The sequence below is a fragment of the Alosa alosa genome, chromosome 1 (genome assembly GCF_017589495.1).
Source record: "Alosa alosa isolate M-15738 ecotype Scorff River chromosome 1, AALO_Geno_1.1, whole genome shotgun sequence".
NCBI lineage: Eukaryota > Metazoa > Chordata > Actinopteri > Clupeiformes > Clupeidae > Alosa > Alosa alosa.
The window spans coordinates 44,443,725-44,459,432 of NC_063189.1; positions in this window are offsets into that span (position 1 = coordinate 44,443,725).

Genomic DNA, 15,708 nt, shown 5'->3' on the forward strand with positions numbered 1-15,708 from the left:
CACACACACACACACACACAATGCAACCTTTCTCACACAAAAACACATAAACACTGTCAGAGACCTCTCTCTCTCTCTCTCTCCCTCTCTCTCTCTCTCTCTCTCTCTCTCACACACACACACACACACACACTCCCAGTTCCCTGTCCTCCGTCCCTAGAGGCATCTGCTCTGCCACAGCAGTGCCGTGCTGGACCAGAGTAGGAGAGGGGTGGATGGGGGCCCCTCTGTTTCACTTACTGCCTAACCCCCGCACACACACACACACACACACACACACCCCACCACCTCCAGCTGAGCCCCCCGTGACTGCGACTTTATCTGCGTTCAATCACAGCGTGGCCCCAGCAGGCGGGATCGTTGGCCACCTCCAGCTCCCGGACAGTGAAATATGGCCACAATTAGCCTCGGACACAGTTCAATGATGATAAAGAGCAGTCGCACCTTTTAGACCATGATTAAAAAGCCTGCCCACTTGCTCATTGATAGAGAGAACTAATTTCACATTATTATTATTATTATTACCCGCTCCTTGATTATAATGCACTCACTCATTTGTTCTCCTTTCTTTCCTCCTCTTCCTCTGACCTGCTGGTGTTTTCTCCCCCATGTTCTGTCCCTGATCTCCCTCTTTCTCTCTCTCTCTTTTTCTCTCTCTCTCTCCCTTTCTCTGTGCGTTTGGCAGAGGCTTCTTTATCATTTACACATCAGCGGCTGGGCATTGCTCTGCTCCATTTGCCTTGACTCCTCTTTTCATGTGTGCCCGTGCCACTCTATCTTTATCCATGGGACTCGGTCGGCACGCGCAGGGACCACGGCCACCTGACGGGCCTCACTCCAGCCGCGCCAAACAAACACCGGCTCTGCCGAGAATATTACTGAGAGAGGCAAAGCTTCAAGAAGCCCCCACCACACCCCCAAAATCACCAGCATCGCCTCAGCCACACACTAAACACATACACACACATACACACACACACTAAACACGCACACTCAAACACACACACACACACATACACACACACAGGTACACACAAGACACATGCAACAGAGGGACACCAACACAATCACTGAGGCCCCCCCAAAAACACGGTGCAGTGAGGAAAGTCAGTCTTTACAGAAGCAGGTTGATAAATGGACGGGCAGTAATGAAATGGAGACATCAAGGAGCATGAAAAGGAGGAGAACAGCAGAGGAAGGAGGGGATGGAGAGAGGAGGGGAGGGGGCCCTAATCCAGCAGGAGCAGAGCTGTCTACAAAAAGAGAAAAGAATGTGTGCAGGAGAGAGAGAGAGAGGGAGAGGGGGAGCTGAGGAGTAAGAAGGATCGCCTTTCGCCTGTGTTCCATCAAGGGAGAAATTACACATTTACCAAGGTTTTTTCTTAAGACGACGGCCCCCATAGATCAAACCACTGGATGTACGAGCCAATTTTCAACATGAAATATAGACACCAGGAATCAATTTCACCTGTGTTCTCTCCCCTCCTTCAGTGCCCGATGTGAGCCCTGTCCTTTTAAAGGGATGTATCAGGCCATGTTTTATGTCTTCCCCTTACACATATACTACCCCATATACCGTTATTACAAATGTCCAGCGCATGCAAGATATAAGTATATTAAAAAGACTTATTTAAATAAATCACTCACACCTAGTCTATAATTGAAGACTCTCTTTTAGAGGAAAGGCATTTTTAAATATGCAAAAGGAGATACAGGAGGACCCACTCCAACTGTTCCCTTTATTTGCAGAATACCTGTAATGATTATACTGATACTGTACGTGGAACATTATCTCACTCTATCCTCCACACTTGACACACTTTCATATGATGCAATTTCAAATGCCTAATGGCAGACTGGAATTGATAAGCAATTGTTGCTGTATCTCCTGCAGAGGTCATACAATATTTACAGCAATCTGACATAATTTGACCCCATTTAAATCACTACATATGTGAAGGTTTTGTTGCAGTCTAACATGCACCTGAAATCACCAGCATTGTTGAGTGGGCTCACGGCTCTTGTTTTGGTTGGGTGTGAATGGCGGTGATGTAATGTTTTTAATGCTGACTGCTTCTGCAGAGCTGTCAGTGGCTGGACAGGGGCGTCTCACAGCTGGTGCCCTCTGCACCTGGGGGAACAGGAAGTGACCCAATGCTCCACTTCCTGTCTACTCTGCAGACACACAGAACGGATGTGGGAGTGGCAGTCTCTCCCGGTGGGAAGAACTGTCCAGAAAAGACTGCTTTCCAGCTTGAAAGACTTCACACTTCAAATGAAAGAGAGAAAGAGAGGGTGTCGCACAGACTAAACATAAACCAAAGACTCAGACAAAGAAAACATTAAAGATTCATTGTTTGGCGCTGACAGGATGAGCCCACCGAGCAGTTCCGCTCTGTCCACATAAGCAAATTATGAAAGGGAGAAAGTGTGTGGAGCTGCATGGTCAGTGTGATTAAGAGTGAAGAAGTGTTGGAGCTAAAAGACTGAACGTAGTGAATACTGTATCTTTCAAGGTAGTTGAAGGCACTCCCTCTCACAGTGAAGATTGTGTAATTTACAAATGTATCTGTTATTGAGCCATCAGATGAATTGCTGACTAGAGTAAGGCTGCCTCGCTCCCATACGGGCCAGATTAAGAACTCATAGTTTCCGTACACTCACAAAGGCAACTCTACGACTTTGTTAAATGGTGGTTGTCATAGACCAGGACTGGGGCGGTGGTGCTTATTCCACCTATTTATCTTTTGACAAGAAAACACCAGAAACGTTAGAAGAAAAGAGGATCTCATCACCTCACTCCCCCCCCCCCTCCTCCTCCTCCTACCGTCTGTCTGAAACACAGGCCCCACTGAGGTTCACCTGCAGTCATTGTCTCCGCAAGCAATTACCACAGATCCAGTAACGCAGGGCACCGCCGCTAAGCAGTGGGAGGATCTTCATGTAAAATTCACTTAGGTGCCATATTTTTCCTCCCGGACAAGATTAATTGTATTATAACTCGTTCCGGCGAAGAATAATGGCCGGGCCCCTGTCCCACTCAAACACGCGTCTCTCGGCTATTTCTTAATCCGTCCCAGAGAATTGAGGTTAAGAGGGGATCTCCTGGAGGTTATCTGGCTTTCCTCCGTTAGGCGAGAGAGATTGATGGGCTAAAGGGAGCAGGATGTGATGGCCATATTCATATGGTAATGTGCCATTGTCAGAGGGACTGCGTGGCTTTCTTAATCTTGGGTTGTGCTGAAATTGAGCAGACCACTTTTTATCACACACCTTGCTTGATGATGCAGTTGGAGATGCGATAATGCAACGCACACAGTGAACTTGACACATTCAGTAAAATACATATTTCTTTCCTCTATGTGTATAGTATTATTTTGTATCTGTGTGTCTGTGTGTGTGTGTGTGTGTGTGTGTGTGTGTGTGTGTGTGTGTGTGTGTGTGTGTGTGTTCCGCTGTGTGTGTCCTAATCCTTAACTACTGTAGGTGTGATAACTCAATCTGTGAGTACGCTGTTCAGTGGTTGAGCCATATGACAAAAGAAAGAACCCCTGCAGCACCAGGGGCATCACAAGCACTGCTGTCTATGGAAATATCAGTGACATTTATCTTTTGGTCAGACATATACCATACCCTAGTTTCACATAAAGAAAAAGGTAAAACATCAAAGTGTATAACAACAACCACTTCAAATGTAAAATTGACTTATAATTTTTTTCAATGTAATATTTAGAAATTAAATAATTTATCTTATAAAATCAATTATCTTGTATACAACCAATCGAGAAGAATCCCCCTGTGTTAAATTGAGAGATTCTACTTCCAGCTCCCGTGGAGTATGCTGGATTTATGTCATACATATTGTGAAGCCCATAGCTGGTAATATATCTGGATGAGTGTGAGTCTTGGTCACTATTTAAGTGGCCAGTGGATTTTTGTATCTCAACGCTTGTGCAAGCATTTTTCTCAATATCATCCACATGCTTCCTAGCCCTAATCAATAGGCATATTAATCATTTGGGGAGAAAAAAAAGTGACAAACCAATTATTAATCTGCCCTGTCAAGTCCAATACAGTAATGAATTTACTAAAAATGGTCTTAACTTCATCCATTCATTAACTGCTGATGGCTGGCAGACTTCACAATGTCACCGGATTTTCTCTGGTATTGACGTCAAGGCTGGCAGCTAATTTACAACCCTGCTGCTTGGCCAGAGCTGGACTCGGCACTAATAAAAAGGAGCTTGATATTCGTTAAGAGGGTAGCCGACAGGAAACACAACCTCATCTCCCTACACAGAACATGTCCTCTCAACATGTCCTCTCAGCCTAAATTCTGCAGGAATATTTAGATACGCATTTATACTGATTTTTGTTTCTGTAGTAAGGTATGTATGTACCTGTGATGTCGTCAGGGTGCACCTGAGTGTATTTGGGACTGAGCCATCTGACTGACCACAACAGACAGCTGTGATTCTTCAAATACAGTAAAGTTCTAGGGTGCCAGCATAAGATAAGCTAATAGCTTAATGAAATATCTTAAAAACTCTTTCCTACTCAGCTCCATATCCTAGCACTGCTTGCACATCCTCTATCGATCTGATTTCCTAATATAACCACAGCATAGGCATCTGTAGCTGTCCCTCATCTAACCACTAGAGGGCCCCGTGCCTAGCCCTGTGTCTGCATCTTCATCAGCATCTCATTGACGTGGATGTTTTACACCCCAGTAAACCAGCCATCGACTAAAAACAAATCAAAGAAGGATGATGCATCGAGAAATCATTTACTGGGACAACCCTCTCTCTGGTATCCACAATTAATGAGCATTCAATGAGTTGATGAGCTCCAGCAGAGACCGGGGAACTGTCTTTGACTGTAGAGGAGCTCTAGGAGGGGAAGGAAGACAGAAGCACAGAGACAAACACAAAGAGTAAGACAGGGAGAGAGACAGACACCAAAAGAAAGAGAGACAGTTTGTGCCAGAGAGAGAAATTACACCTTGTTTTCTAAGAAATATTTGTAAAGTCTCACAGCAAATTAAATGCAGTCTATTTGCATCGTCACACGACAACTCCACTGCCCAGGCTAAGATCATGTACTATTTATACACTTAATGTTGTGGAGTGGTGAACCCCTCTTCTGTCCCCGCAACCCGACATTTGCATACAAATGAAGTTCTAAATGGGCTCAATGACATAATTGACTTGCAATTAGAAATATTCGGGAGCTGGTCACTCCGCAGTGGACAGAGCGAGTGCAAAATGAGGGAAAAAAGGGCTGTTTAGCATATTAATGAAGCTCATTAGCTGTCACTTCACTGGGCTGACAAGAGGACTTATATATGCAATGGCCTCACGGCTTAATTTGGCTGTGTGGCTCTCTGTGCTAATTGTTTTTGAGCATGTTTTCACTTGATTGTCACACAAATTGTGCGCCTCGGCAAAGCAAACGGCACGAGCAGGCGACGGGGCTGAGAGCAACCGCTTAAAAATAGAATTTAAAAGCCTATTGCTTCATTTGTCTAATCGAATCATTAGCTACATAATAATAACAATAATAATCATCTTTCAAAAAAAGCAGCAGCGGCAACACATATCGGCCTAACAAAGCTCAGAAAAACCTCAGAAAACAAAGCTGTAGGCATGCTATATAAGAGAACAATTTCACTTATTCACTAGGGCCTGTGTGCTTTTGTGAAAATGGATGGGCACACGGCTCTTTGTGTGTGATATCTTCTCTCCCTCTCTGAGGAACAGGCTGGAGATTGGTTTGTGTTTGTTTGGCAGGGCCCCTAATTATCCACAATGCTGTACTGTTTCCCTGGATGCTCTTGGCAGCATGGTGCTAACTGGGTAAGGGTTGAGGCGTGCATGTGTGTGTTTGTATTTGTGTGTGTGTGTGTGTGTGTGTGTGTGTGTGTGGGAGTGGGAGGGAATTGGGGGTGGGGGGATAAGGTGGTTATCGCGCAGACAGGTTTAGCACCCCCACATTGTAAACACAGGCCCCAGCCACCTCCCCCCCGCTTGTTAACATCATCTGCGTCACTCAGCACACCGTTACTGTCAGGTCCTCGCTGCGCCGTGCGCAATCAGCATTAACCATGTCAGGCCCTTAATGGGGAGGCCGTAAAACCGGCTGACAGGCCAGCCCGCCACAAGCGCCGGCAGAGACAAACGGCTTTCCCCCGTGCCTCTGCACACACACACACACACACATTATCACATACTGTAGACACAGACACCTCACACACACACACATCCACACACACACACACCCAGATTCATATGAATACATCCACACACACACACACACACACACACACACACCCAGATTCATATGAATACATCCACACACACACACACACACACACACACACACCCTCCCATCTCATCACTCCGCTTCTCTGCCTGCCAGACTCAACGGTGCACAGGAGGTTGTGGAATGAAATTATAATAACAATAACAGGGCCTCACAGATACATTTTGCTGTCAACAAGTGGAAAACAACCACTTGATAACAACACCGCTCTCTAAGCTGTGATTTTTCTCTCATTTGGTACCTCTGTACTGGTCCGTGTTGGCCCTCTGGAAAATTGTCCATTAATCTGTGTGTCAGTGTATGAGGGTAAAAGGCAGTTTGGGTAGAGATAGGAGCTCAGTAGGGATTGTTTGTGTGTTGTTTGCTTGATAGCAAAAATGCATTGCAAAATAAAAACTATAGCCTTTGCTGTTTTCTTGGGAGAGTCAATATACCTAACTAATTCATTATTACAAAGTCGCAGCCTTTATATATTAAATGGTTTATGTAAAATTTTGTTAAAGTGTATTACTAATTTTGGTATTTATTAAGGCTATATGACCTCACATTAAAATATTAATTTTAATGTTGGTTTAATGTTTATTGATGTCATTGTAAGTTGCTTTGGACAAAAGCCTCTGCTAAGAACTATAAACATAAACATAATGTTTGCCACAAAAACAACTGAAATGTTAGCCACTGCGATTTTCAAGCAATAAACAATAATGACTGGATTTGCATGTATTGGAATATAGTATTCCACTTCCGAATAGTTGCAGCATATCTCAGGAATGATGCTCTTCTCTATATAACAAGGCATTTGTATTTGTGTTTATGTGCATGTCACATTTTCTCCAAAGTATCACAAGTGGCAATATGCTTACAAGGGGAAAAAATCAAATACCCCACCACCCATCCAAAATGGAATAAACTAAATTGTTATTATTGAGAGTAGCATTTCATGTTCAGTAGAAGCTTATTATCCAAGGTGACCTGTATTTGGCATATTGCTCATTTGAAAAAAAAACCTAAGTTGTTTGTTGAGGCAATCCAGTCAAAGTGCCTTCCACAAGGACACAGCTATCCCAGTGGGGCATGAGGCAACAGAGCCTGAGTCCTTATGAGCATTCTTCTGCATATTATATATTAACCTACTCTGGCAGTCTGGCCTAACGGTTACCTGTGAGTGGGATTTCTCCTAGTGAGTGGAGGAGGTGCGGGTAGAAAGAGTGAGAGACAAAGACAATGGGTGAAAATGGGAAATAAAAAGAAGAGAAAAATGGAGATGGCGCGAGAGAGAAAAGAGACGACCAGACAAGACTAAGCAGGTCTCGCGGAGCAGTGACACCCCTCTCCAGTGCACGTCGACTGTGTGAGTCTGTACTTCATTTGAGGTAAACAGTAGTGTGTTTTCTCGCAGTGTCTCAATCAGAGCCCAGTAGAAATGGAATAGGTGCAAGGCTTAGAGAGGCAAACCAGAGACAGAGACAGACAGGGGAAAGGGCACGATAAATTCAAATGTCAATCACGAGCATGGGTTTGCAGCAGGTAGCTAAGGTCTTGGCAGTGGTATTCAAATCAATTTGAAATTACACACAATGTGATGCCTGTCATAACATCCATACAAGACTGCCCTGATAGCACATGCTAGCGTGGTTCTTTCATAGGGGGATTCTTTCATTCATGACAAAACAAAGGCCATCTGAGAAGGCATCTGAGACCTTAAGCGAAGAGAACAAAAAAAAAAATTGGGCATCAAAGACATCCGCTGTCATCATATATCCAAACATCAAATGTGACATTTGAGCATCCACGTAGCAGTGAAATCCAAAAAATCCAACCCCCCTCACGCGTAGTTCTACAAGAAACCAGTGATCTTGAAGATGCTCATATATGCTATACTGGTCCACCGGAAGATGTTGGAAAAAAATATATATATATTTTATTTTTTTAAAGGATGAACCAAATACACAAGCACATCCGATGTTGCCCTTTGAGCAAATGGCTCTTGGGGCACAGAGGCTAACTGCCTCCTCCCGTCGGGGGGCCGCCAGGCACTTTTCGGGCTGCCGCTCCGAGACGATCTCTCTCCAGGTAGACTCAAATGGCCACTGCTGGGAACGCGCTTGACCTTTCCCTCCCTGGCCTAATCTGATTGTGCCTCCTTTATGTAATCAGCCGCTAAAGGTCACCGAGCTATTTAACATGGGAACCCTTTAGCTATGGAATTTGCCTTGCAGTAAATTACCTTTATTATGTTTAACTCACATGTCGCCCATGCAGAAAGCTACTTAACTCCTTGGGTGTCAAGAGTCCTACAAGCGATAATGTTAATGGTTAATCGTTAATGTAACTCTGTCCCGTTTGAGGGTAAATCATCTGATGTACAGGCGGAGGAATGGAGTGACGGGCGCCTGGTTGCAGGGGGTTGGTCCTATATTGACACAGAGAAAGAGAGATAGAGAGAATCACAGAGAGAGAAAGAGAGAGAAAGAGAGTGTCCCTCAAGGATGTCTAGTGTATTATGGAGCAGCAGTTTCTCTTCAACATTCTTGGATATTATTATTCTTTGTTCTCGGCTCAGGCATGTTTGAGGACAGTCTCCTGGACTGAGTAAAGAGGTCTGCCGGAGTCCAAACCCAACCTTTTTTACTGCCACTAATAACATCAGTGTCTGGTTGGAACACATCTCTGCAAATATCAAATCTATACAAAGCCAACTGTCTGAGAAGCAAAAAGAGCTAAATGTCAAGCTCAGCATGGTATCAGGTTAACCCATGACTGATGTGAACAGCAGACTAATGATGAGCTTGTCATTTGACTTGTGGAGTCGGCCACCAGGAGCATCAGAGTCTGCCTGTGGGGTCAAGCCCCCGTCGCCGGGCCAGCATCTCCAGTGTCATTCAGTCATATATGGAGTACTGCACGACTTGACTCCTCAGAGACTAGAGAGGCAGTCTTGTGACGAGGGTTCGAAAAGTATTCAGGGGAAAGTGCTTTTAAAGATACTGGGTGGCGCGAGATGAAGAGGATGTGAATATATGAGCATGAGATGAGTTGCTCGTCTAGGACCCCTCGACCCACTGGCACAGATCAGAGGGGATAAACACACGCTGGAGAGTGAAGCTTTTTTCTTCACCTGATGGTGTTTGATGGTCTTTTTAAGGAGGCCTGTAAAAAGCTCATGCAGTAGGCTAATGAACCCTGCTGGAGATAAATGAATGATTGAGTTTGTCTAAATCATGTTCTGACATAAGACCTCTAAGTTTGGCAATGTTTTTGAGGAGGTAAAAAGCTTATTTCGTTATTATTTATTTATCAATTATTAATTTAATTATTAATTTATACTAAATAATAATATAGTATTATTTATAGTTACAATTTAACTGTTGTTTAGCTGGCCGTTGAAATTTAGAACAATGTCAATTCAGACACCAAGATTTTTAACTGTATCCTTTGCTTTAAAAACCTTTTGTGTCAAGGAGAGTGGCAACCCTAAGTCGTTCTTCCTTTTTAACAAATATAATTAATTCCAAGTATAACTACTTAGTAAAAATGAATTCTGCATAGTTTCACACTCCGGCACCATGTCCTCAGATGTTACCATGAGACAAGGCTCTCTGTAGCCCCCCTCACAGCATGATCCAGCACAGCTCTGAAAACAGTCCAAATGGAATAATTCATGTCTGTTTGGTCCAAATGGGAAGGCATCATTTTCTAATCTAATCATATTTCACCCCTACTAAAAGCCTCCCCAGGAACAATTAAAGATAACAAATGAACATTATCCTATTCAAACAGAACCACCGGTACATGCAGCCATAATTCTAAACCAATTGTAAAATTGCTTCTTCGCGGATGTGCGGCAGAGTTTAATATAATGTTTCAGACCCTTTCATTAATCAAGCACTAATGAGATTGAAGCCTAAGCGTTGATCTTTGATGAGTTGCGCTTTCCCAGAATGTGAAAAGTCAACAGTTTTTCTTGCAGGAATCTCTCATTGTAAGTGCTTTTCCAGAGGGATGGTCTTGTAAATCAGCACTACATCACTTGGCCTGAGCACCGGGGCATTCACATGTATTTGCTGCCTCAGATGAAGCTACTTGCTACATGCGTGGCAAGATAACACACTTTTCTTGAGGTTGCATTTGCACAATATTTTCAACAGCATATGAAACTAATTGGCAACAACAGATATGATATCGGACCCAGATGTAATAATAGTCATGTAAGGCAAGTGGTGTATAATGAACAATAATAGCAAACTGGTAATAAAAATGAATTTCTGTTGTTCATTTACTAATGTGTGTAATATGTATACTGTGCACTATGTAGTATTTGTTTTGCAGGTCCACATTGTAATTTACAAAATTACCTCAGAAATATACTAAGGGCATCTAAAAAACCTGCATTATCTAATTTAAGTAGTAAAAATTGTACTACAATAATTTTCTGCTTCATGCAAACCAAAAAATCCAATTTACTACATGTTGCATAGAAAAAAATATCAACTGCAGGATAATTCACACCTATTGTTAAAATACTTATGGAGCCTGTATTTTAATCATATTTATTTATCTTCATTTTAAGACTTTTGCTGAGAGCATTCCAGAATACCAGAGTGCATTAACAATGGTTGAGACTGCTGTGATGCAGAAACTGCATTTCAACACATTTAGGTCTTTGTTCAAACAAGCATAAACTTCCTTGAAATGCAATTTCAAATTTTTTTTTTAGCATTCTTTTAATGCCCCTGCACTCTGAGAGACTCACACACAAATGAAGGACAAGTGTTTCCTATCAGGTGTCCAGATCACAATGCATAATAATGACGAGGCCTCATCCATCCCTCATTAGAGCCCAGCTCAGGCTGTGCCGACTCCCCTGTAAGACAAGAGCAGTTAGACAATGTTTTCAGAAACTGCTGTGCTAACACTTCCTGTAATGAGGTCTTCATGGGTTGTGTTCACGATGGATTCCAGCCCTTTAAATGACCACACCAAGGAGTTTTAATGGGCGGAACACTTAGGCTTGGCCAGAGGTTGGGCAAATAGTGCTCAAATCAGGTAATGTCCCTGTAATATTTCGCAAATCAGGTTTCTATTATTTAAACGACATTGGAGGGGATGGAATCCTGCTGGCACGCACACAAACAGTGAGCGTCGGTACAAGATGATTTAATGTAATGGCAGGAATAAAGCATCGTTAGCACAAATTAACTTTTGTCAGCTGAGGTGATCTTGTTGGGAGCTAATGCCACTGGCAGCCACTGAAGGTAGCAATTTGTACGCAGGGGGTAAGGTGAAGTGGAGTGCACTCCGACGCGCATTTAGCTCCTCCATGGCATCCACGGTCACGGCCATTCCAGCATGTTTTTTTTTTTGTCTTGTCTTCCGGAGTTCAGGCTGTGCCAGGATGAAGAATGCCCATGTTTAATTCATGCCATTTGTGTTTAATTCAGGGCCAGGAATGGGCCGCAGTCCATTAATTAGTACCAAATGGCCATTCAAAACAAGATCTGCCTTGTAAGGGTCGCCCATTTTGCTAGCCCAAGGTGTGTTGCTCTGTAGGCCTCAGAGAACCAACTACAAAACATGACACACCAAATATTTTACAGAGTCAATACAGCATGTTAACCACGTACTGTATGTGTGAGGTTCCTTTTCAGAAGGAAAAAAAAAAGAATGTTGGACAATATGAATGGTGGAGAATATGAGTACACACAAGTGCTGGAACCTCAACTCAGTCATGTAGACTGAGCTGAGCTTCACATTCAATGTATATCCACTGTAACATATCATCTGTATGATCAAAGTACACAGACAAGTCTGTTGGTCTAATGAAGCCTGGTAAAACATTCCAAGTCTTTACATCACAAAGCTCTATCTGTGCTATAGTTTTGTGCGTGTGTTTGTTTCTTCTCCACTGCAAACTATTTTTTGATGATTTTATTGTTGTTTTTATGATTTTGTGATTTGTACATAAATAAGAGAGAACATCAAAAATCATACAGGATATCTATTTCATATATATATTTATATTTTATATAGTTTTTCTCAGTCGCTTATTTGGTGCTTTTCTCAGATCAGAATGAAAATTCTCATAACTATTAGTTCAACCTCCACAACATTTAGTCATTTGTGCACATCATAGTAGCAATTTCTCCTTCCTCTAAACAAATTGCAAATGCTTTTGGACATTTGCTTTCAGTTGCTTTCATACAATTCTCTGCTGTTTTATAACATTATCATTTGCTTATGTCATGTCAGTCAAAATTAACTATACTTATGGATCCTAAATTGTCGTTCCCAATAAAACTAATAGTCTTCATTTCATTGTTAGAGTCAATACATACAAAATTGTTGAACTAGTTATCAAATTCTGTCACAATGCTGTAGAATTGCAAAGAGCATATACAGTAAAAATGTGAAGCGTACGTTCAGTGTCTTGTACTCACTCCCCTAACTACAGCAATGTGTAACTTTACTGTAGTTTTCAAATGGCTGTACAAGTAGTGTATAGTGCTGTCTTGAGCATGTTCAGGTAGTGTCACCGACCTTTTTTTTTGCATTGGAAAACACTGAGAGAATAAACTGTCACAATGAAAACATGACAAAGCCATTTGACTATCTTGTTCATAAACAATGGTGTCAAGACTTCTCATTTTGATGACACTGGCAGTTTCATTGACATGAATACTTACTTTTGAGGAATGGACTATCCATGTTGAGCAAGTGACGTGCTTTTGCAGGTTATCCACTAGGTTTTGCAGTTTGCACTAATTGTTTTGAGAAATGCACTAACTGCTGTGCAAATGTTAATAGTGATGTGAGAAAAGCACCAAAGCGACTGAGAAAAACTGTACATAAAGAGAAAAAATAATTAAAATAGTGTGTGGGCAATGGGCAATTGACAGGTGGCAATGGGCAATAATTAGTTTTGCATTTCATGCCACATGGTGAAATTAAAAAAAAAATACTACCACCAAAGAAGATGTTCAAAAGAAAAAAAGACAAAGGAAAGCTTTCTTGTTAGCAAAGTGTTCCTATGATGTAATCTCATTAGATAGATAGATAGATAGATAGATAGATAGATAGATAGATAGATAGATAGATAGATAGATAGATAGATAGATAGATAGATAGATAGATAGATAGATAGATGGATAGATAGATAGATAGATAGATAGATAGATAGATAGATAGATAGATAGATAGATAGATAGATAGATAGATAGATAGATAGATTGATTGATTGATTGATTGATTGATAGAACCCATGTATGACTGGTGTGATGTATCAATGAAATTAGTGCAGCACATTTGGAGTGGCAATTTTTGATGCATAATTTGAATATGTGTATGTTATTTTAAACAATGACCATTGTTTCGTGGCTTTCATGGCTTGAGGTTTGTTTTTATCTTTTATAAAAAGTAAAGTTCATTCGAAGTGGGAGCTATCATCTTGGTGACATATTTAAATCTGCTTAGTTAGTGAGGTCTGGCTAACGGATTATCATCCCGATTTGAGTAATAGACTCCTCATTTAGCCTTAATGTGTTTTGCATAGAGAGCAACCTCCCCTCATCACTCTTAAAGATGAATCGGCTTCCCAGGCAAAATTCTAAAGATATTAGTCTAGCGGCAACTGCATAAATCATAAGGTTTTTACTAATGGGACCAAAGTTAAACACTCCCTCCCTTTTAGACACACAAGGAGGATTATTATGATGTCAAGCCCAGTGCTTTTCAGCACAAAGGTCCTTCATATTAACATAATCTATTATGCTTCAACCAACCTCAGGCCAATTTGTCCGGACGACTAAAAAAGGAAGAAGATGGCAGGATGTGTATCAATAATTTGAAGCACAAAGAAACATGTCCAAAAATGATTATTTGAACTGTTGAAATGTTACACAATTGGTAAGACAGGGTTTACTTAAATAGAATTCTTTTCTAAAGGGGATATGAAAATATGTTATCTAAAAACAGTTTTACACAAAGGGTTTTTTATGTGTGTACACAGTGTGTCCACACTGACCTAACTGACACCAAGTAATTTCACATTTGGGTGTGCAAAAATGATCACAGGAGGAAATTACTTTGCCAGCGGACTGAATTAAAGTAATCTTACCACAGAAGAAAATAAAACATGACACAACAGCACAACCGCAGTATCAAAGGTATCCGTCTCAGAAGTTAACCAACCAATGAGGAGCTAAAATGACAAGTCTGGGTGCAGAATCAAAAGGCATCTGGTTTGTGTGTGCATGTGTGTGCGTGTGTGCATTCGTGCATACGTGCATGTGTGTGTGCATGTGTGTGCATGTTTGTGTGAGCGTGTTTGCGTGGTTGTGATGTGTTTGCATACGTGAATGTGTGTGTGTGTGTGTGTGTGTGTGTGTGTGTGTGTGGCTGTGATGTATTTCATGTGTGCGTGCGTGCGTGCATGTGTGCGTGCGTGGTGTCTGTGCGAGGCTTTTGTGAGCTGCTGAGTAGCAGCCTGTCAAGGCAGGAGAGCTTCTCTTCCCTTCATTAGCTATGCTTCCCCCGTCACTCCCCACCTGTGTGTGTGTGTGTGTGTGTGTGTGTGTGTGTGTGTGTGTGTGTGTGTGTGTGTGTGTGTGTGTGTGTGTGTGTGTGTGTGTGACTCACTCCCTCTGACTCACATTAAACACAAACACACATACTCTTCCTATCTCACAGACAGACACCTACACACACACACATTCATTCTTTGTTTTCCTCTCAAATGTAGCAATTTCTTGAAGACATGGAAGACATGATTGTGCATCCATCATGAACATTGTTGTACATTGCAGAACACGAAGACACATCCACACACAGGATGTTTTTGCCTGACATGGTATAGCACACAGTTGTTGTTGTGTGTGTGTGTGTGTGTGTGTGTGTGTGTGTGTGTGTGTGTGTGTGTGTGTGTGTGTGTTTTTGTTTGACTTCACGTGGTTTGTATTGTTTAATTTGACAGCACTTTAACAAGGCCCCGTGGCTTGTCAGATGGGTCCTAGATGAGCCGGAGGTGTTCTCTTGAAGGAGACGCGCGCGCAAAGTAGAGAGGCACTTTGAACCCGCCTCACTCGCCCCGCACTCCGAGCGCTGTGGGCTCTCTCTCCTCTCCTCTCCTGTCTTCTCTTTACTCCCTCCCTCCGTCTCATAAGTGCAGAACTGATGTGGAGGAGGGGTCGAGCGGTGAGGCGAGGTGGGGTTTTGCTTGTGTGTGTGTGTGTGTGTGTGTGTGTGTGTGTGGGTGTGTGGGTGTGTGTGTGTGTGTGTGTGTGGGGTGGGAGGACTTGTACGCGTGGTGCTGGGAGTTTGGTTTCATGCCTAGTCCAACTAAAATCCCACTCACTCCCTCGCCCCCTCCTCAGTGGAGTCTTCAATCCATTG